The 22,431-nt window shown below is 44.5% G+C and overlaps 1 long non-coding RNA gene across 6 annotated transcripts in view; it reads right to left on the reverse strand.

The window, feature by feature from the left end:
• The window catches only part of LOC132209006 (uncharacterized), a 156,264-nt gene that overhangs the window by 18,473 nt on the left and 115,360 nt on the right, over window positions 1–22,431 (reverse strand). For 3 of the 6 annotated variants that reach the window (XR_009445072.1, XR_009445073.1, XR_009445069.1), the window contains exons 7-10: window positions 21,802–21,887; window positions 19,655–19,954; window positions 3,079–3,185; window positions 197–2,658 (exon numbers count right to left, since the gene is read on the reverse strand). This is a non-coding gene — a long non-coding RNA (uncharacterized LOC132209006). Of the gene's footprint in view, window positions 1–196; window positions 2,659–3,078; window positions 3,186–11,724; window positions 11,821–19,654; window positions 19,955–21,801; window positions 21,888–22,431 lie in introns of those variants that run through there. The other 3 variants (XR_009445071.1, XR_009445070.1, XR_009445074.1) reach the window with 2 other exon arrangements.

Below are 22,431 nucleotides of genomic sequence, written 5' to 3' on the forward strand. Positions count from 1 at the left end.
GAGGAGCGGGTAAGGTCCCTGTGACGGGCAGTGTTACTGAGAGGAGCGGTAAGGTCCCTGTGATGGGCAGTGTTACTGAGAGGAGCGGTAAGGTCCCTGTGATGGGCAGTGTTACTGAGAGGAGCAGGTAAGGTCCCTGTGACGGGCAGTGTTACTGAGAGGAGCGGGTAAGGTCCCTGTGACGGGCAGTGTTACTGAGAGGATCGCGTGAGGGTTCTGTGACAGGCAGTGTTACTGAGAGGAGCGCGTGAGGGCCCTGTAACTGGCAGTGTGACTGAGCGGAGCGGTGAGCGCTCTGTGACAGTCTGAGGGCACTGTGACGGAGTGTGTTACTGAGGGGAGGGGGTGAGGGCCCTGTGACAGTCAGTCAGTGCATAACTGAGAGGAGCAGGTGAGGGCCCTGTGGCAAGCAGTATTACTGAGAGGAGTGGGTGATGTCCCTGTGACGGGCAGTGTTACTGAGAGGAGGGGGCGAGGGCCCTGTGACGGGCAGTATTACTGAGAGGAGGGGGCGAGGGCCCTGTGACGGGCAGTATTACTGAGAGGAGGGGGTGAGGGCCCTGTGACGGGCAGACAGTGTTACTGAGAGCAGAGGGTTGGCCCAGTGACAGTCAGAGAATGTTATTGAGAGGAGTGGGTGAGATAAGGCTCTCCCTGAAAAGCAGGCATACCAGCAGAGACCTGAGAGTGAACACCGGTTTTTGTCCCCTACAATTAAGCAGGAGAATGAGTAAATTAAAAGCAAAGATCCGTGTTCTGTTGAGCTAAGGTATGCCTGGAATTAAGATCTGACCCATGATTGGTACATCCGACGCTACATGTCAAATGCTGAGTGCTCCTGCTGGTCTGCATGACCATGTGTACAGCAGGTGCCTCTTATTGGAGCATTAGAGAGCATTGATGAGTCTGACAGGTTTAGTGATAAAAACCACAAGAACTGCGGATGCTGTAAACAACGAACAAAAACAAAGTTGCTGGAAAAGCTCAGCAGGTGTGGCAACATATGTTGGAAGAAAAAACAGTTTACATTTCCAGTCCGGTGACCCTTCCTCAGAACTGATGGTGGCTGGGAAAACATCAGTTTCTATGCCGAAAATAGGGAGGAGGGTGGGGAGGGAGTAAACAATAGGATAGAGCCCAAAGAGAGAGAAAGACAGGTGGACAGATAAAGGAGTTGCTAACGATCAGGCTGGGAAGTTGTCAATGGGGACTGTTAGTCACTAACAACAGGGAGTGTGTAGTGGCAGGCTGCGTGGTAACAAAGCCTGGTGTGTGGGGTGGGGGCGCTGCGATATGGGAGAGTTTAGGCCCTAAAATTGCAGAACTCAATATTAAGTCTGGAGGGCTGTCAGGTCCCCAAGTAGAAAATGAGGTGTTGTTCTGTCTGCTTGTGCTGGGCTTCACTGGAACACTGTAGCAAGCCGGAGACAGAGATGTTGGCCAGGTTGGTTGATAGTATATGTTTCAGGGTGTTGTTTTGTGATTGAATGCAAGTTTTATGAGGAGAAACTGGTAGGCTAAGTGCGTTTTCCATGCAGCAGAGGAGGCTGAGGGGAAATCTGATCGACGTATTCAAAATTATGAGGAGGCATAGATTGATTGTGAGAACCAGTAGACGAGTTTAAATCAGGGGGCATAGATTTCAGGTGAACTGTCAGCTATTTAGAGGGGATCTGAGGCAAGTGTTTTCACCAAAAGCGATACAAACATGTAATATGCTGCCTGACAAGGTGGAGAAGGCAGATACGCTTGCAATATTAAAGAAGCAACAGATGAGCATTTAAAGGGCCAGGGTATGGTAGGTAATGACTCAGTGCAGGTAAATGGGATCAGTAGTTTGATGTTTGTTAGTTGGCATTGATGTTGATCAAGTGAGCCTGTTTCTATACTGCATGACTTTATGAAGCAGGGGAGGAGATATCAAAGGTCCTGGCAAAGATTTTTCAAGTCATTTCTGGCCACAGCTAAGGTGGCAGAGGACCGCTCATACTTTTATATAAAAGAAGAAAGGACAGATCCAGAAGTTACAAGCCAGTCTAACCTTGGTGGTAGGGAAGTTATCAGAAAGAATTTTAAGGGACAAAATGTCGCTGCACTTGGAGAAACATGGAATGTTCGGGGATAGTCAGCATGGCTTTGTTGAGGTAATGCCATGGTTTGCAAATTTTATCTAATTTTTATTGAGGAGATATCAGAAGTGTTGAAGAGGGAAATTCATCTGATGTCGTCTATATGTTTTTGATAAGGTCAGTGATAGCAGACTGGTCAACAAAACAAGAGCTCATGGGATCTAAGGCTCAGTGGAGTGTTGGATCCAACATTGCCTGAAAGGCCAGAAGCAGAGGGCATGAACTCTTGCTTTTGGACACCAAGGTCCCTTTGTTTCTCAGTGCTCTCTAGGGATCTACTAGTCATTGTGAACATCTTTCACTTACCAGAGCTCCCAAAATGCATCACTACACATTTGCACTCTATCAATTGAGATTACCAGATCAAATTGTTATCCATTCAGATGCCACAAAGCTGTCAGATCAGAAAGTAACTGGATTCATGAATGATTCTCCATTTCCCCAAAGTCATTTCATCTTCCCTGTCTCAGGCAAAGGCAGCATTTTGGTATGGCTGATATACATCTAGTGGCACGCAGAAAAGTGTCCTCTGAAAATGAGACACATCAATACATCACCAAAATATGGTAGGACAGTAAACACATGCTTTTTGCTTTTGAATATGGTAATTAAGAACACATTGCAGAACGTAAAGTCATGTAACGTTTTGTGAAAATGAAAAAAAAATATTTCAAGATGCTGATCTATAAATTTTCTAATAATTTGAAGTTACCACAATCACTAGGTGAGTGGAAACATTTTCAATTGTTCCCACAACATACAATTCTAAGTAACTGTCACAGAATCTTCTGTCATGCGCTGTAACATGTTTCTTTAAATAACATACGAGTCCCTGCATTATTTCTCACTCTCCAGTTTAGCATTACTTTATTTCTAATCTCTTACTGCTCTATAAAGCCAAGTGTTCTGCAGAAAAGTGGTTGTTCCTGCAATAGATTAAGTGGCTGACCTGTTTAAACATGAAGGTGTCAGCGCGACTCCTCTGGCCCTTCTATGGGCTGAATCCAAAGCAGTTATGATTGTCTCCTCCTTATCCATTAGTTCATGTCTGAGTGCCTGCACGTGAAATTCCATTAAGAAATTATCACCATTTGAAAGCAACACTGTACATTTCCATTTAATAAATCCAATCAATCAGCACTGTCAAAAAAAAAGAACACTGATAATTGTATTAGGTTCCAATGAAGTAGTCAATCACTTAAGTTTCTAATATTGAAAGTATATTTAATGCAGAAAGACTAATTACCACCGCAACCTTAAGCATCAGTCAAGCAATGCTGACACAACATGTTAATGCCCATTAGAAGGCCTCTATTTATCAGATATCAGAAGTGTTGAAGAGGGAAATTCATCTGATGTGGTCTATATGTTTTTCATATTATGTTCTTCATATTAAATGTGCTAATCTGTGGATGGGGACAAAGGATGAAGATGGGCATATTTACAGAAAAACACCGTGACTGACAAATCACATCACTGGTTGGAAATGAGAATTGAGAGGAAGATACAAAGATGCTTCAAGAGGATTTGGAGTGACTAAGAGAGAGGGCAAAAAAAATTGTTTGATTCACGTTTTTTTTGAGCAGCTCATGCTGGGTTCATCCTCACCTTCACCAGCTCTCACCTGTGGCTCCAAATAGTTACTAGCATCTGACAGAAGCCACATAATTGTAAAAAAAATTTCAATAGTAAGGTCAAATGCAGGGAAGGTAAACACTGCATCTCTTACAATTGGTGACTTTATGATTGGTCTATTCTAGCAGGCAAAGGCTGATTCTCCAATACTGGACAGATGAGACCAATCTCAAGGCCAATGGTCACGAGTACAGAACCATGTTGTGGAACATCTGGTTACCGGGACAATTCACTCTAGATCTCCCAAACATACTGAAGAACTTGCAGCTTCTAATGTTGCTGTTCCAGTTTCAGAAAAACAGAGCTTGATTTTTGTTTTTTCATGAGGTAAGACCCCTAACAAACAAAAAAAAAATTCTGAAGAGACACAGTTTGTTTCTTGTGATTCAGGCCAGGATTTGTTCACACAACAATGATGGGAAAGTTAGAGGAAAAGTTTCCATATAATGGAATAGGGAATGCTTTTACTGCAAGTGACTATTCAAGCAAAATCTAGTGCTTCACCTAAAAGGGAACTGGGTGAAATATTTACAAGAAAAGAAAATTAAAACAAAGGAAACAAGTAGGGAATTTGGATGAAAAGTCCCCCTTCCTCCATTAGGAGGGTAGCACCAGCACATGCAAGACTAAACTAATCATCCTCAGGGCAAATTTTGTTTTAAATCAATTAGAGAAGGAATATAAATGTGGTTCCATTGTTTATAAAGGGTACGAAGGAAATGCCAAACAATTAAAAGCCTGCTTGTCTTATGTTAGTGGTGGGAAAATTTTAAAATCGATCTGAGAGATCAAATAAACTAACTGAGAAAGGCATGGACTAGTCATGGATAGTCAGCACGGCTTTGTCAAGGTAAGGTCATTACTTACAAATTTAGTTGAATTCTTTAAGAAAGTGGCAAGGAGGATCGATGAGGGTTGCGCAATGAATTTGTCGACATGGATTTTAGCAAAGCAAATGATAACGTCCCACCTGAGAAGTGCAAAAAAGTGAAAGCTCATGGGTCATGGGATACGGAGTAATGTGTTGACTAATCGGCTTAGTGGCAGGAAACAAGGGTAATTGTTCATGGCTGTGCTTATGAACGGAAAGCAATTTCCATTGGTGTTTCACAGGGCTTGATTTTGGGGCCCCTTTAATTTATTTTATAGATGAACGATTCAGACTTGAACATGGGGGGCACAATTGGTAAATTGGCAGACAACTGAAAAATTGGATGTAAGGTGGATAGGACAGAGGATAGCTCCAAGTTCCAAAATGATATTAGATGGGTTGGCGGAGAAGGCAGGAAAGCGACAGATGGAGCACAACTCTGACAAGTGTGATGCATTGCTTTTCATGAGGACATAAAGGGAATACACAATAAATAGGAACATACTGAGAGGGGTAGATGAAGTGGGGGATCTAAGCATGGAAGTGAACAGGTTCCTAAAAGTAGCACTACAGGTCAGTAATGTTCTGACGAAGGCACAGGGAATGCTTTGCCTCATTGGGAAAAGTGTAGATTACCAAAGTAAGGACATCATGATAAAACTGTACAGGATACTGATGATGCCACAACTGGAGTAGTGTGTGCAGTTGTGTTCATCACAATCCAGGAAGTATATAATAACTCTGGAGACAGTGCAGAAAAGATTTACTCAAATATTGCCAAAGCTGGAGAATTGTAAATATAAGGCTGTTTTCCTTGGAACAGAAAAGTCTGAGGGATGACATGATTGAGGTATACAAAACAGTGAAGGGCAGAGATAGGGTAGAGTTAGTGTAGACAGGAGGAAGCTGCTTCCCTTGGCAGAGAATTCAAAAATCAGCAGTTACAGAGTCAAGCTAAGTGGCAGAAGGGTTAGAGGGGATGTGGGAAAATCCGTTTTATGCAGAGGGTGATGGGTGTCAGGAATTTGCTGCCTGAATTGGTGGTGGACTAAGAGATTCTAAACTCTTTTAAGAAGTACCTGGATCTGCACTTTAAGTGCTGCAGGTCCATGTACGTTTGTAACAATTTGGGATTAAAAAAGGCATCAGATGTCTATGGGTCAGCATGGACAAAGATGGCTGAATGGCTCCCTTCTGGTTTATATCATTTGTATGGCTCTATGTTGGTCCTGCGCAAGGCCAGCATACATTGGTCACACATTATCACTGTTGCAAAGGCACTGAACTAACTTCATGGACCGCAAGTGTTCATCTGGGATAGATACCCTGCACAAGGCTGATAGATAGGAATGGCCAGGATTCTGGCCCAGCATTTGATCTGATTTATTTGATTTATTGTAGTCACACGTACCCAATACAGGTGAACTACCCTTGTTTTTCTAGTGGGAACTGCTGTCAGATGAGTTATTGCAGTGCATTTTGTAGATGGTACACAATGCCCCCATTGTCTATCAGCAGTAGACAAACATCAATGTTGAGGTGATGGAAATGGTGCCAATCAAGCATGGATGGCATCAAGCTTCTTGAGTGTTACTGGAGCTGCGGCACCCAGGCAATCATATTCCATCACACTCCCAACTTTGCCTTGTCAGAGATGGACAAGCTTTGGGGAGAAAGGAGAGGAGATACTAACCACATGATTCCCAGACGTGCTCTTGTAGCCACAGTATTTATATGGCTTATCTCATGCAGGTTCAAGTCAGTAGTAACACCCATGAAGTTGATAACAGAATTTCAGTGTTGAAACTCAACAAAGGAAGATGGTGAGATTCTCTCTTGTTAGAGATGATCATTGCCTGGCACCTCTGTGGTGCAAACATTATTTGGCACTCATCAGTCCAAGCCCGAGTATTATCGACATCTTGCTGTTGATGCTAAACACTGTGCAATTATTAGTAAACATCCCCAAGATTCATCCTTGAGTTGACCATTTTGCCATCCTTCCACTGTGTCCTTCCACTGTGAAGCAGTGAATAAATATAACTTAGACACATAAATAGAACTGTCAATGTATGTCACTTCTAGCAGGTGCAAATGAGCCCCGTTAAAAGTTCAACTGTTTATCTTAAACTGGTCATGACTGAACAGCCCCTGCTAACAGCAGGTGTTTCACTTTGGACTTCTGCAAGTGAAGGCTTGTTTGTTTGTCAGGACAGATGTGATAGAGGCCAAGAATCAGGGAAGATGGAAGGGAGACCTTACAAGAAACAATATGTGTGGAAGTGTGGTTGAGGTAGCTTTGGGAATTTGGAGAATGTAGTGAATATTCATGAAATTGCATGAAATTCTTCAGGGGAAGGATGAACAGCCAAGGTCCAAGTGGGAGCAAAATAGAAAATGAAAACAGCAAGGAACAGGAACTCAGGTCATGCTTGTGGACTGAATGAGGGTGTACCGCAGGATAATCACCTAATCAATGTATCATTTCCCCTTTGCAGAGAAAACACTGGAAAAATTGAATATACCTGTATGTTTGAACAGATGAAGTACGGGTAAATCGCTGTTTCACTTTACAAGTGTATTTGGGACCTTGCTTGGTGACTGAGGAGTGGACTACAGAGGGAATGGTCACTTTGGAATGCTGAAAGGGGATACTGGTGAAGATGCTGGAAGATAATCTGCTGAACGCAGAGGTTGATGGAGGGACAAGCTGAGAATAAGGAGAATTTATGATTCTGGGATAGGTGGAATGGATGAGGGCCGAATTTTGTGAAATGGATCAAAGTGAAAGTTCTGCGAACCATGTTGGGGTCCTTGGTTGTGGAAAAGAGAAAGCATCTCACACATGCCGGTGCGGTGTGCTCTGCTCATTACAAACAAGCAGTTTTCAGTCGGCCAATCATTATCACATATGACCTATATGTCTGGCATAAGACTGGCTGCAAATTTCATAGACAATGTTGGTCAATGCAATGAGAATTATTTTTGGACTGACAACAGCATACTGCTAGGGGAAAATACCATTCACATAACCACTATACAGCAGCAGCATGATTTACTTGCTTAAGCTCAAACTTTTGAGAAGCTTTGGTTTTCCATGGCAATTTGAGGTAGACCAGGCACTTTTCAGTTCTAAAATTTGAACCATTTGACAATGCACACTATACACATCAGTCATCTACTTGTGATATCCATTATAGAACATAGAACATAGAACAATACAGCACAGAACAGGCCCTTCGGCCCTCGACGTTGCGCCGACCTGTGAACTAATCTAAGCCCCTCCCCTGACACGATCCCATCATTATCCATATGCTTATCCAAGGACTGTTGAAATGCCCCTAATGTGGCTGAGTTAACTACTTTGGCATGCGGGGCATTCCACGCCCATAGCACTCTCTGAGAAAAGAACCTGCCTCTGACATCTGTCTGAAATCTATCACCCCTCAATTTGTAGCTATGCCCCCTTGTACAAGCTGAAATCATCATCCTCTGAAAAAGACTCTCACTGTCCACAATATCTAATTTTCTGATCATCTTATATGTCTCTATTAAATCCCCCCTTTTCTCCAATGAGAACAAACCCAAGTCTCTCAGCCTTTCTTCATAGGGCCTGTGCTCCAGACCAGGCGGCATCCTGGTAAATCTCCTCTGCACCTTTTCCAATGCTTCAACATCTTTCCTGTCATGGGGCGACCAGAACTGCACGCAATATTCCAAATGAGGCCGCACTAGCATTTTGTACAGTTGGAGCATGACATCATGGCTCCGGAAGTCAATCCCTATAAATCCCGTGACTGTACAAAACGCTAGTCGAGTAGCCTGTATCTCAGTATTCTCCTCGACAACATTGTCGTTTTCCAGAGTGAATACTGTCAAAAAATATTCAATTAGTGCTTCCCCTATCTCCTCTGACTCCACACACAACTTCCCACTACTGTCCTTGATTGGCCCTCATCTTACTCTCGTCATTCTTTTATCTTTTATCTTATTTATCTTCATGATGTACTTTATGAACAATACCACACATCCCCACATCACTTTAAACCTTTGGAACCTTAACAAGTTGTAGATATCTCCAATTAGCTCACTTCTTCGCTTGAAGCAGAGCAAGGACTAAGTCCTACACGGTGAAAATGTTAGAAACAACAATGAGCACTGTCCTGCTGAGCCTTACCTAACTTCGTTACTGACCAAACTACCAGCACCCAGTTCAAAGTTGCACAATTGCTCAAGATTTGCATTTCAGAGAGTGACTATTGTAAACATGGAAGCTAGGAGCAGGGAGGAGGCCAAATGGCTCTTTCAGCCTGCTCCACCATTCTTCATGATCATGACTGATCATCCAACTCAACAGCCTAATCCTGCTTTCTCTCCATAACTCTTGATCCCATTCACCCCAAGTGTTATATCTAGCCATATCTTGAATACGTTCAATGTTTTGACATGAACTGCTTGCTTTGGTAATGATTTCCACGGACTCACCATTCTTTGGGTGAAGAAATACCTCCGAAATCGTCTATCCTGAATCCTCATACTGTGACCCCTGGTTCTGGACACACCCACCACTGGGAACTGCATCTATCCTGTCCAGTCCTGTTCGAATTTTATAAGTCACCTCATTCATTTGAATTCCAGCGAAAACAATCTTAACCGAGTCAATCTCTGATCATACATCAGACCTGCCATTCCCGGAAACAGGCTGATAAACATGCGCTGCACTGATAAACTATGACAGCAACAGCATCCTTCCGCAGAAAAGAAGCACAAAACTGCACACACTATTTTAGGTGCGGCTTCACCAAGGTGCTGCGTAACTGCAACACCACATTCCGGCTTCTGTACTCGAAACCTCTCGGAACGAAGGCCAACAGACCATTTCAGAGATGGGAGGAACTGCCAATGCTCGAGAATCTGAGATAACAAGGTGTGAAGCCAGATGAACACAGCTGGCCGAGCGGTATCAGAGGAGCAGGAAAGATGACGTTTCGGGTTCGGGCCCTTTTTCAGAAATGGGGGAGGGGAAGGGGATTCTGAAATAAATAAAGAGAGAAGGGGAGGTGGATAGAAGATGGATAGAGGAGAAGATAGGTGGAGACAGATCAAAGAGGCGGCGCTGGAGCCAGTAAAGGTGAGTGTTGTTGGGGAGTTATGATGGAGGTTCGTCAGTCAAGGAAAGACAGACAGGTCAAGGAGGAGGGGATGATGCTGGTAGGTAGGAGGTGGGGTGGAGATTAGGGTGAGAGTTCGGGTTAGGGTTACACCCTCACCCCACCCCACCTCCTACCTACCAGCGTCAGCCCTGCCTCCTTGACCTGTCTGTCTTCCCTTGACTGGTCAACCCCCTTCCTAACATTTGTCTTTACCAGTCTCTTTCTCTTCACGTATCTATAGAAACGCTGTGTCAGTCTTTATGTTCCCTGTATGCTTACTTTACTGCATTTACCCCTTCTTAATCAATCCCTTGGTCCTTCTTTGCTAAATTCTACTATGCTGCCAATCCTCAAATGTTGTTTCCATGGATCAGATACTATCGCTAATTGCCTTTGTTAGGTCATGGATTGGTCCTCTTACCCATTTTGCTTTCATGCCAGACAGGAATAAACAGTTGTTGCAGTCCGCCCACGTGCTCCTTAAATGTTTGCCATTGCGTATCCACTGTCATCCCTTTAAGCAACTCTTTGTGATCTATCAAGGCTAATTTCATGCCTCATATCTTCAGCTTTCATTATTAAGATGCAGCACCCTGGTCTCCAAATCAACTCTCACACTCTCCATCTTGACTGAAAAAATTCTATCATGTTGCGGCCACTCATCTCGAAGAAATCTTGCACAGCTAGATTGGCAATGATTCCCTTCTCATTACACAGCACCCAGTCTTAGATGCACTGCTTTCCAGTTGGTTCCTCAACATATTGCTCAAGAAAACCATCCCGTATCCATTCCAGGTCTGTTCTAGTTCTGTCATAAACTAGTAGAGCTCTCAACAATAAATTAGAAGGCTATGGCTTCAAGCTGTAATTTATATTTAAGCATAATTTTTAGGGTAATACTTCAATGAAGTACTGAGGAATTTGGATTGTCGGAGATGCCAGCATTCAGAAGAGGCATTAACTAGAGGCTCCATCTGCTGATAAGAGCTCAGATCAACTGAAGTCGTGACACACTTTGCCTGGGTCATAAATTCTAGTGACAAACCAGTCCATATCAATAGTGCAAGATAACAAAGTGTGGAGCTGGATGAACACAGCAGGCCAAGCAGCATCTCAGGAGCACAAAAGCTGACTTTTCGGGCCTAGACCCTTCATCAGAGAGGGACATGGGGAGAGGGAACTGGAATAAATAAGGAGAGAGGGGGAGGCGGACCGAAGATGGATAAAAAAGAAGATAGGTAGACAGGAGTGTACAGGTGGGGAGGTAGGGAGGGGATAGGTCAGTCCAGGGAAGACAGACTGGTCAAGGAGGTGGGATGAGGTTAGTAGGTAGGAAAAGGAGGTGCAGCTTGAGATGGGAGGACGGGATGGGTGGGAGGAAGAACAAGTTAGGGAAGCAGAAACAGGCTGGGCTGGTTTTGAGATGCAGTGGGGGGAGGGGAAGAACTGGGCTGGTTTTGGGATGCAGTGGGGGAAGGGGAGATTTTGAAGCTTGTGAAGTCCACACTGATACCATTGGGCTGCAGGGTTTCCAAGCGGAATATGAGTTGCTGTTCCAGCAACCTTCGGGTGGCATCATTGTGGCACTGCAGGAGGCCCATGATGGACATGTCGTCTGAGGAATGAGAGGGGGAGTGGAAATGGTTCGCGACTGGGAGGTGCAGTTGTTTGTTGCGAACCAAGCGGAGGTGTTCTGCAAAGTGGCTCCCAAGCCTCTGCTTGGTTTCCCCAATGGAGCGGAGGCCACACCGGGTGCAATGGATACGATATACCACATTGGCAGATGTGCAGATGAACAAAACGAAAATGAGCTCAAAATTCATACTGGCAAGTAGACCCGCTTGACATTATGAATTGGTGCAGAGCACACTTAGATGTTGGAAGCAACTGCGGACACTTGGTTCAATGGTGCTGCCTCCAAATGAAGCTACCTCACCCAGCTGCCGAGGGATCTGGACTGCATCGTGAAGCAAAAGGCTCAGGCTTCGTTGGTCACATAAATCTGTGGGTTCAGCTACTTGTTTGAAGATATCTGCAAAAGTTATCCAGAAGAAAAATACTGACATTCCTAAACTTAAGGGAGGTAGTTCAGAGTTCAATACATTCAATACATCTTCCTCAATTGCCTTGCTTTGTAAATTATCTTAAAACATTATTTTATGATCTTGATTGGCTATTTGCAAACAACTGTGGAAACAAAAACTTCTGTTTGTTTACAACAATGGACAATGGATGTTAGAACATAGAACATAGAACATAGAACAGTACAGCACAGAACAGGCCCTTCAGCCCACAATGTTGTGCCGACCATTGATCCTCATGGATGCACCCTCAAATTTCTGTGACCATATGCATGTCCAGCAGTCTCTTAAATGATCCCAATGACCTTGCTTCCACAACTGCTGCTGGCAACGCATTCCATGCTCTCACAACTCTCTGTGTATAGAACCTGCCTCTGACATCCCCTCTATACTTTCCACCAACCAGCTTAAAACTATGACCCCTCGTGCTAGCCATTTCTGCCCTGGGAAATAGTCTCTGGCTATCGACTCTATCTATGCCTCTCATTATCTTGTATACCTCAATTAGGTCCCCTCTCCTCCTCCTTTTCTCCAATGAAAAGAGACCGAGCTCAGTCAACCTCTCTTCATAAGATAAGCCCTCCAGTCCAGGCAGCATCCTGGTAAACCTCCTCTGAACCCTCTCCAAAGCATCCACATCTTTCCTATAATAGGGCGCCCAGAACTGGACGCAGTATTCCAAGTGCGGTCTAACCAAAGTTTTATAGAGCTGCAACAAGATCTCACGACTCTTAAACTCAATCCCCCTGTTAATGAAAGCCAAAACACCATATGCTTTCTTAACAACCCTGTCCACTTGGGTGGCCATGTTGTATGATTCTCCAAGGAAGTCATTTTGTCAATTTCTTTCTTGATTGTAAATCTCAAACCTCTCTAATATCTCCTCGTTCATTTCACAAAGGTAATCTTTGTGTGGACCTGAAAAACATCGGCACCGTCCTCAATGAATATTTTGTGTCAATCTTTACAATGGAAAAGGACACTGCAAGTAAGATATCAGGGCAAAGGACCTCGGAGCATCAGAGGTTAAGAGACAGGGAGATGCAGCTGGTTGAGCAACTTTAAAAGTGGATACATCTACAGGGCGAACTGAAACGTATACCAGCTAGCGGGGGAAGTGAGGGAGGAGATATCTGGGCCACTGGCAGCAATTTTCAAAGCCTTGTCAATCACACGTGAAGTAATGAAACACTATTAACATTGTCCCACTATTAACAAACGGAGAGAGGAACAGACCAGGAAATTAAAGGCCAGTCAGAATAATCTCAGCACTGGTGAAGCTAGAAAGAGGCATTCTTAGGGGTAGAATGTACTTGCAAGAAATAATCAGGGATAAACACTATGGATTTGTTAAGATGAGGTCACATTATGCATTTGATGTGGGCTTAGTAAAGTCCCCCTTGGCAGATTGAGCAAGAAAACAACAGCCATGGGATCAAAGGCAAAGAGGCACACTGGAGCCAAAACTGGCTGAGGCAGAGAGCACAGGTGATTGATGGTAGAGGGATATCTATTTGGCAAGATGTTTGCTTTGAGTGGGGTTGTGCAGGGCTTTCCACAAGGACCCTTGAAATTTGTCAAGTTAATTCATCATTTGGGCTTAAACACAGGATGTATGACTGTATCGCTAGCGAATGGCTAATTTAGTGAGGAGGATATCGATGGAATGGCCATGTAAATAACAGCCATGGGATCAAAGGCAAAGTGGCACACTGGATCCAAAATTGGTTGACAGACAGGAAGAATAAACTTCAGGAGGAGATCAACAGACTGGTCAGCTGAGCACAGCAATTGAACTCAACCAGGAAAAGTGTGAGCTAATGAACTTGGGAGGGCGAACAACGCAAGGGATCACACTACGAAGGGTGTAATCCTGGAGATGACTGAAAAAAACAGCTGCCTGGGCTGGGGGTTGTCATGGAATCATATCGTACAGAAGAGCTCCTATGGCCCACTAAGGCTGTACCTCTAAAAATACACTGCAACATATACTAGTCCCATTTTTACACACTAGACCATTCTCTTAAATATTACGACATGTCAACTGCTCATCCAAGTACTTTTCAAAGGTTGTGAGGTTTCCTGTTTCAACTTCCCGCCCAGGCAATGCGCTCCAGACCTTCACCACACTCTGGATGAAAACGATTTTCCTCAAACCTCTAAAATATTCCCGTCTTTCTCTTGAAAATTATGCCCTATTGTTATTGATGCTTTAACTAAGGGGAACAATGCTTTCTATTCAACCCATCTTTACCTCTCATAATCTTATATGCCTCTGTCAGGACCTCCATTCACCCACCAAACCTTCTCTGCTTCACAGAAAATAATGTGATTTTTTCCAGTCTTTCTTCACAGCTAAAATGCTCCAACACATGCAACATCCTTTTCATTCCCTCCAGTGCAATTACATCCTTCCTAATGGGTGGTGACCAAAATGCCACACACGACTCCAGCTGTGGCCTAACCAAACTTTTAAATAACTCCAAAGTGACCTTCCCACTCTTACAATTTATGCCACAACTGATAAAGGGAGGTGTCCCATATGTCTTTGTAACAACCCTTACTAGCCTGACCTGACCCCTTCAGGAATTCATGAACAAGCACTCCAGGATCCCTTTTCTCCTCTAAGCTTCCCAGTGTCCTGCTATGCATTAGATTGAGATTTTATTATCACATGCATTCAATACAGGGTACAAGAGTACAAAGAAAAGAGTACAAAGTTGCCTTAGACGGTGCCATCTCAGGTACAAAGTACTTTGGTACGCAATTTTAGTTGCAGAAGTACAAAATTTATCCATCCTTCTTTACTCAGAGTCGTAGGGGAGTGGAATGCAATGCCGGAGAGGGTAGTGGAGTCAGCCTCAATAGGGGCATTTCATCGGCTATTAGACAAGCACATGGATGATAGTATAAGGTAGGGGCGGAGGTTAGATTGACCACAGGATTAGGGTAAAAGTTCGGCACAACATCGTGGGCTGAAGGGCCTGTACTGTGCTGTACCGTTCCATGCTCCATGTGATAAAAATAAATGAATAAGTTAAAATGTTCAGCACTACAGTCTTCTTAGTATAACAGTAGAAGAATAAAAACAAAAGTTTAAAAAGTCAAACATTACTCTCCACTGGAGTCGTACCTGAGGACTGGAGAGAGGCAAATGTAATTCCTCTCTTCAAGAAAGGAAATAGGGAAATACCCGGCAATTACAGACCAGTAAGTCTCACGTCTGTCGTCTGCAAGGTGTTAGAAAGGATTCTGAAGGATAGGATTTACGACCATCTGGAAGAGCATGGCTTGATCAAATACAGTCAACACGGCTTTGTGAGGGGTAGGTCATGCCTCACAAACCTTATCAAGTTTTTTGAGGATGTGACTAGAAAAGTTGATGAGGGTCGAGCTGTCGATGTGATGTATATGGACTTCAGCAAGGCATTTGATAAGGTTCCCCATGGTAGGCTCATTCACAAGGTCAGGAGGAATGGGATACAGGGGAACTTAGCTGCTTGGATACAGAATTGGCTGGCCAACAGAAGACAGCGAGTGGTAGTAGAAGGAAAATATTCTGCCTGGAAGTCAGTGGTGAGTGGGGTTCCACAGGGCTCTGTCCTTGGGCCTCTACTGTTTGTAATTTTTATTCATGACTTGGATGAGGGGATTGAAGGATGGGTCAGCAAGTTTGCAGACGACACAAAGGTCGGAGGTGTCGTTGACAGTGTAGAGGGCTGTTGTAGGCTGCAGCGGGACATTGACAGGATGCAGAGATAGAACATAGAACATAGAACAGTACAGCACAGAACAGGCCCTTCAGCCCACAATGTTGTGCCGACCATTGATCCTCATGTATGCACCCTCAAATTTCTGTGACCATATACATGTCCAGCAGTCTCTTAAATGACCCCAATGACCTTGCTTCCACAACTGCTGCTGGCAACGCATTCCATGCTCCCACAACTCTCTGCGTAAAGAACCTGCCTCTGACATCCCCTCTATACTTTCCTCCAAACAGCTTAAAACTATGACCCCTCGTGCTAGCCATTTCTGCCCTGGGAAATAGTCTCTGGCTATCAACTCTATCTATGCCTCTCATTATCTTGTATACCTCAATTAGGTCCCCTCTCCTCCTCCTTTTCTCCAATGAAAAGAGACCGAGCTCAGTCAACCTCTCTTCATAAGATAAGCCCTCCAGTCCAGGCAGCATCCTGGTAAACCTCCTCTGAACCCTCTCCAAAGCATCCACATCTTTCCTATAATAGGGCGACCAGAACTGGATGCAGTATTCCAAGTGCGGTCTAACCAAAGTTTTACAGAGCTGCAACAAGATCTCACGACTCTTCAACTCAATCCCCCTGTTAATGAAAGCCAAAACACCATATGCTTTCTTAACAACCCTGTCCACTTGGGTGGCCATTTTAAGGGATCTATGTATCTGCACACCAAGATCCCTCTGTTCCTCCACGCTGCCAAGAATCCTATCCTTAATCCTGTACTCAGCTTTCAAATTCGACCTTCCAAAATGCATCACCTCGCATTTATCCAGGTTGAACTCCATCTGCCACCTCTCAGCCCATCTCTGCATCCTGTCAATGTCCCGCTGCAGCCTACAACAGCCCTCTACACTGTCAACGACACCTCCGACCTTTGTGTCGTCTGCAAACTTGCTGACCCATCCTTCAATCCCCTCGTCCAAGTCATTAATAAAAATTACAAACAGTAGAGGCCCAAGGACAGAGTCCTGTGGAACTCCACTCACCACTGACTTCCAGGCAGAATATTTTCCTTCTACTACCACTCGCTGTCTTCTGTTGGCCAGCCAATTCTGTATCCAAGCAGCTAAGTTCCCCTGTATCCCATTCCTCCTGACCTTCTGAATGAGCCTACCATGGGGAACCTTATCAAATGCCTTACTGAAGTCCATATACACCACATCCACAGCTCGACCCTCATCAACTTTTCTAGTCACATCCTCAAAAAACTCAATAAGGTTTGTAAGGCATGACGTACCCCTCACAAAGCCGTGTTGACTGTATTTGATCAAGCCATGCTCTTCCAGATGGTCATAAATCTTATCCCTCAGAATCCTTTCGAACACCTTGCAGATGACAGACGTGAGACTTACCGGTCTATAATTGCCGGGGATTTCCCTATTTCCTTTCTTGAAGAGAGGAATTACAATTGCCTCTCTCCAGTCCTCAGGTCCGACTCCAGTGGAGAGCGAGGATGCAAAGATCTTCGCAAGTGGCGAAGCAATTGCATTTCTCGCTTCCCAAAGCAGCCGAGGACAAATCTGATCCGGGCCTGGCGACTTGTCAATCTTAATGTTTGACAAAATTTTCAGCACATCAGCTTCGTCTATCTCTATCCATTCCAGCATGCACACCTGCTCTTCAAAGGTTTCATTCACTACAAAGTTTGTTTCTTTCGTAAAGACAGAAGCAAAAAACTCATTTAGGGCTTCCCCTACCTCCTCAGGCTCCACACACAAGTTCCCTATGCTATCCCTGATCGGCCCTACTCTTTCTTTGACCATTCTCTTATTCCTCACCGAAGTGTAAAATGCCTTTGTGTTTTCCCGGATTCCTTCTGCCAAGCCTTTCTCGTGCCCCCTCCTGGCTCTCCTCAGACCATTTTTGAGCTCCTTCCTTGCCTGCATGTAATCCTCTCTAGCTGAACTTGGCCCTAGCTTCCTCCACCTTATGTAAGCTACCTTCTTCCTTTTCACTAGAAGCTCCACCGCTCTCGTCATCCAAGGTTCCCTAATCTTACCCCTTCTTGCCTGTCTCAGAGGGACATATTTACTCATCACTCCCAACAACTGTTCCTTAAACCGTCTCCACATGTCGATAGTTCCCTTACCATGGAACAACTGCTCCCAGTCCATGCTTCCTAACTCATGTCTAATCGCATCATAGTTTCCTCTTCCCCAATTAAATATCCTCCCATTCTGCCTAATCCTCTCCTTCTCCATAGCTATGTAGAATGTGAGGCAGTTATGGTCACTATCACCAAAATGCTCTCCCACCACAAGATCTGATACCTGCCCCGGCTCGTTTCCGAGCACCAAGTCTAGAATGGCCTCTCCCCTCGTCGGCCTGTCAACGTACTGCGTTAGGAAACCCTCCTGAACACACCTTACAAAAACAGCTCCATTCAAATCTTCTGCTCTAAGGAGGTTCCTATCAATATTAGGAAAGTTAAAGTCACCCATTACAACAACCCTACTGCGTGCACACTTTTCCAAAATCTGTCGACCTATGCTTTCTTCAATCTCCCTGCTGCTATTGGGGGGCCTGTAGTAAACCCCTAACGAGGTGACTACTCCCTTGCTGTTCCTAATTTCCACCCATACTGACTCAGTAGGCAGATCTTCCTCGACAAAGGAAGCTTCTGTAGCTGTGATACCCTCTCTGATTAGTAGTGCTACACCCCCTCCTCTTTTTCCCCCCTCCCTATTCTTTTTAAATGTTCTAAACCCTGGAACATCCAGCAACCATTCCTGCCCATGAGAAACCCATGTCTCTGTTATGGCCACAACATCATAGCACCAGGTACTGATCCATGCTCTAAGTTCATCACTTTTATTCCTGATACTCCTTGCATTAAAGCAAACACACTTTAACCGATCCCTTGGTTCCTTCCCAGGAAAATCCTTCCCACTAGCTGGTCTACCTCTTGCTACTGCCTCACCTGCATCAACGCTCACCTCTGGTATACAGCTCAGGTTCCCACCCCCCTGCCATACTAGTTTAAACCCTCTCGAAATACTCGAGCAAACCTTCCACCCAGGACATTGGTCCCGTTCCAGTTCAGATGCAACCCGTCCTTCTTGTACAGGTCCCACCTTCCCCAGAAGGCATCCCAATTATCAACATATCTGAAGCCCTCCCTCCTACACCAGCTGCGTAGCCACGTGTTCAGCTGTGCCCGCTCCCTGTTCCTCACCTCACTATCTCGTGGCACCGGTAGTAAACCAGAGAACACTACTCTGTTCGTCCTGCTCTGCAGCTTCCATCCTAACTCCCTGAAATCACTTTTTATATCCTCAAACCTATTTCTGGCTATATCATTTGTGCCAATATGTAACACAATTTCTGGCTGTTCGCCCTCCCCTTTGAGAACTTTATACACCCGATCGGAGACGTCCCGGACCCTGGCACCAGGGAGGCAACATCCCTTCCGGGAATCCCGATCTTGCCCACAAAATCTCCTGTCGATTCCCCTAACTATCGAGTCCCCGACCACGAGTACTTTTCTATTCTGCCCCCTTCCCTTCTTTGCCACAGTGTCAGGCTCAGTGCCAGAGAACTGACTACTATGGCTTTCCTCTGGTAGGTCATCTCCCCCAGCAGTATCCAAAACGGTATACTTATTGCTGAGGGGAATGCCCACAGGGGATCTCTGCACTGTCTGTCTGTCCCCTTTCCTCCCCCTAACTGTAACCCATCTATCCTCGACCTGAGCCTTAGGAGTGACCAACTCCCGATAACTCCTCTCAATTACCCCCTCTGCCTCCCGAATGATCCGTAGTTCATCCAGCTCCAGCTCCATTTCCCTAACACGGTTTTCAAGGAGCTGTAGCTGGGTGCACTTCCCGCAGATGTAGCCAGCGGACACGTGTGCCACATCTCCCAACTGCCACATTCTGCAGGAGGAGCGAGCAACTGCCCTAGCATCCATACCCCACTTATCTGAACGCCAACTCAATACTAAAGTAGAAAGCTTATGTCAAATAACAATAACAAATTAATAACAAACTTATATTCAATAGAGAAAGTTTAGAATGAACCTTACCTTATTAACTAGGTTAGAGGAGGAGGGCGGGTGGGAGACACTACAGTTGTAGAGCCTTGGGTTTAGCCGCCTTGCTGACATATATGGTCACTGCTTTCCTTCCCGGCTGCCCCTCTGGTCCTCGTCACTTCCTCTGCTGCTCCCACTCCTTGTCTGAGAGGAAAAAAAAACACCGCTGCCCGCTACCGGTAAGTAATTTTAAAAATAAACTGCTTTACCTTAGCTGCAGTCTTCCGGGTCCGTCTTGCCTCCGCTGCTGCTCGCTGCAGATGGGCTGAGAGGTGGCAGATGGAGTTCAACCTGGATAAATGCGAGGTGATGCATTTTGGGAGATCGAATTTGAAAGATGAGTAGAGGATTAAGGATAGGATTCTTGGCAGTGTGGAGGAACAGAGGGATCTTGATGTGCAGATACAGAGATCCCTTAAAATGGCCACCCAAGTGGACAGGGTTGTTAAGAAAGCATATGGTGTTTTGGCTTTCATTAACAGGGGGATTGAGTTTAAGAGTCATGAGATCTTGTTGCAGCTCTATAAAACTTTGGTTAGACCGCACTTGGAATACTGCGTCCAGTTCTGGTCGCCCTATTATAGGAAAGATGTGGATGCTTTGGAGAGGGTTCAGAAGAGATTTACCAGGATGCTGCCTGGACTGGAGGGCTTATCTTATGAAGAGAGGTTGACTGAGCTCGGTCTCTTTTCATTGGAGAAAAGGAGGAGGAGAGGGGACCTAATTGAGGTATACAAGATAATGAGAGGCATAGATAGAGTTGATAGCCAGAGACTATTTCCCAGGGCAGAAATGGCTAGCATGAGGGGTCATAGTTTTAAGCTGGTTGGTGGAAAGTATAGAGGGGATGTCAGAGGCGGGTTCTTTACACAGAGAGTTGTGAGAGCATGGAATGCGTTGCCAGCAGCAGTTGTGGAAGCAAGGTCATTGGGGTCATTTAAGAGACTGCTGGACATGCATATGGTCACAGAAATTTGAGGGTGCATACATGAGGATCAATGGTCGGCACAACATTGTGGGCTGAAGGGCCTGTTCTGTGCTGTCCTGTTCTGTTCTATGTTCTATGTTCTATTACAGTCCTTTCCTAAGCCACGAGTTTGCAGACACTCTGAACGAGGCTTCCCCCGTGATGGTTTGTATTCCCTGCGCTGGGCTAAAACCCGCCCATCCTTGCCAGTGGACTTCACTGCTGACTGCCGTTGCTGACCTCCATCGGGCACGACAGGCTTTGCCACATTAAGTACTCTCTTATCTTATTCCTTCTTCAGGCTATATCAATCTGCCACTGACCTGCCCATCTGACCGATGACAAGATTGGAGCAGACAAAGGGACCTGGTAAAAGGTGTTTAAGATTTTGAAGGGCATAGAAAGGATAACTGGAAGCTGCTTTTTCCATTAGTTGACATGAACTCACTGACGGAAAGTGTGGCTGATTCAGAAAGTGTCCGAATATTTAAGCAGTATTTAGATATTCACTTCTGTTGCCGTAGGCTCCAGGGCTATGGGTCAAACAATCAAAAAGGAAATCAATGTACTGAGAGTTCAATGTAGACAGATCTTTGTTGAGTAGTGCACTAACGACAGACCACACGGCCTCCTCCTGTGCAATAAACATCCATGACTCTATAATTACACAGCTTTTCTTTGAGGCATTTCTCCACTTGACTGATTCTTTGTGCAGATTCTGCAAAGACCACGCTATAACTTAACATTAATAGTGGCAGTGACTAGATAGAGAAATATACTAAGACAGCAAACCTTTTGTTAAACAGTACCCGTGGTACCAGGAATGGGCTGAATAATCAAAAATTCCAGTTGATCAATAGGTCCACACACACAAAAAACACACACTCAATAACAGGAACATAATGCATGGGATATACACATTACAGTTCTCCTTCATTTACAGCATAAATAACTTCAGTAATGATGCAACTTCGCCTTAACTCAAACTTAATGGCAGAGAGCCTTCTCACTTGCACCCTCACCAGACATCACAGAGATGATGAGAATACAGTAAACATCTGGTGTGTAATTTTTGTCACTTTATTGAGTGGGCTAGTTTGTTAAACAAAGTTTACGTACAGTTAAATCTACAGTTTACATGTGTATCAGCAATGATAGATTTAGTACTTACACTTGTATTTTTTCCTCCAGATGACCCTTGGACAGACACATCAAGCCAATTTTCAAAGAAACACTCTGATTCTTCCACTCCTACCCCTGGAAAAGGAAGTTACAGAATGTCACTGACTGACTTTACTTATTTGAATACAGCATAAGATACATAGAACATCGAACAGTACAGGCCCTTCAGCCCATGATGTTGTGCTGAACTTTTACCCTAAACCTCAGGTCTATCTAACCTCCACCCCTATCTTGTATTAACACCCATATGCCTGTCAAATAGTCACTTAAATGCCCCTAATGAGGTCGACTCCACAACCCACTGCAGCTGAAACAAAGATCTCTTTGAATTGTCATTTGTCAGACATGTATTGAATCAAAAAACAAATTTCTCACTTCCACAGTTTTCTACAGCATGTTAATATGATTTGTGAAAGTTAATACTTCACCCTTTTATTTTACAAATACAACTTCAAACAAAATGCTACTGTATAGAACTTCTATGCTGGCATTTGTGCATATGCCATTTCAGTTTTGTGATCTGTTTCTATGCAACGAGTGATAAATACTTTGATTAAAACGGTTGAGAGCAGTGTATGTGAGATTTAATACCATGCTTGATCTGCAGATAGTCCATCTG

Source organism: Stegostoma tigrinum, unplaced genomic scaffold, assembly GCF_030684315.1.
Source record: "Stegostoma tigrinum isolate sSteTig4 unplaced genomic scaffold, sSteTig4.hap1 scaffold_61, whole genome shotgun sequence".
Lineage (NCBI taxonomy): Eukaryota > Metazoa > Chordata > Chondrichthyes > Orectolobiformes > Stegostomatidae > Stegostoma > Stegostoma tigrinum.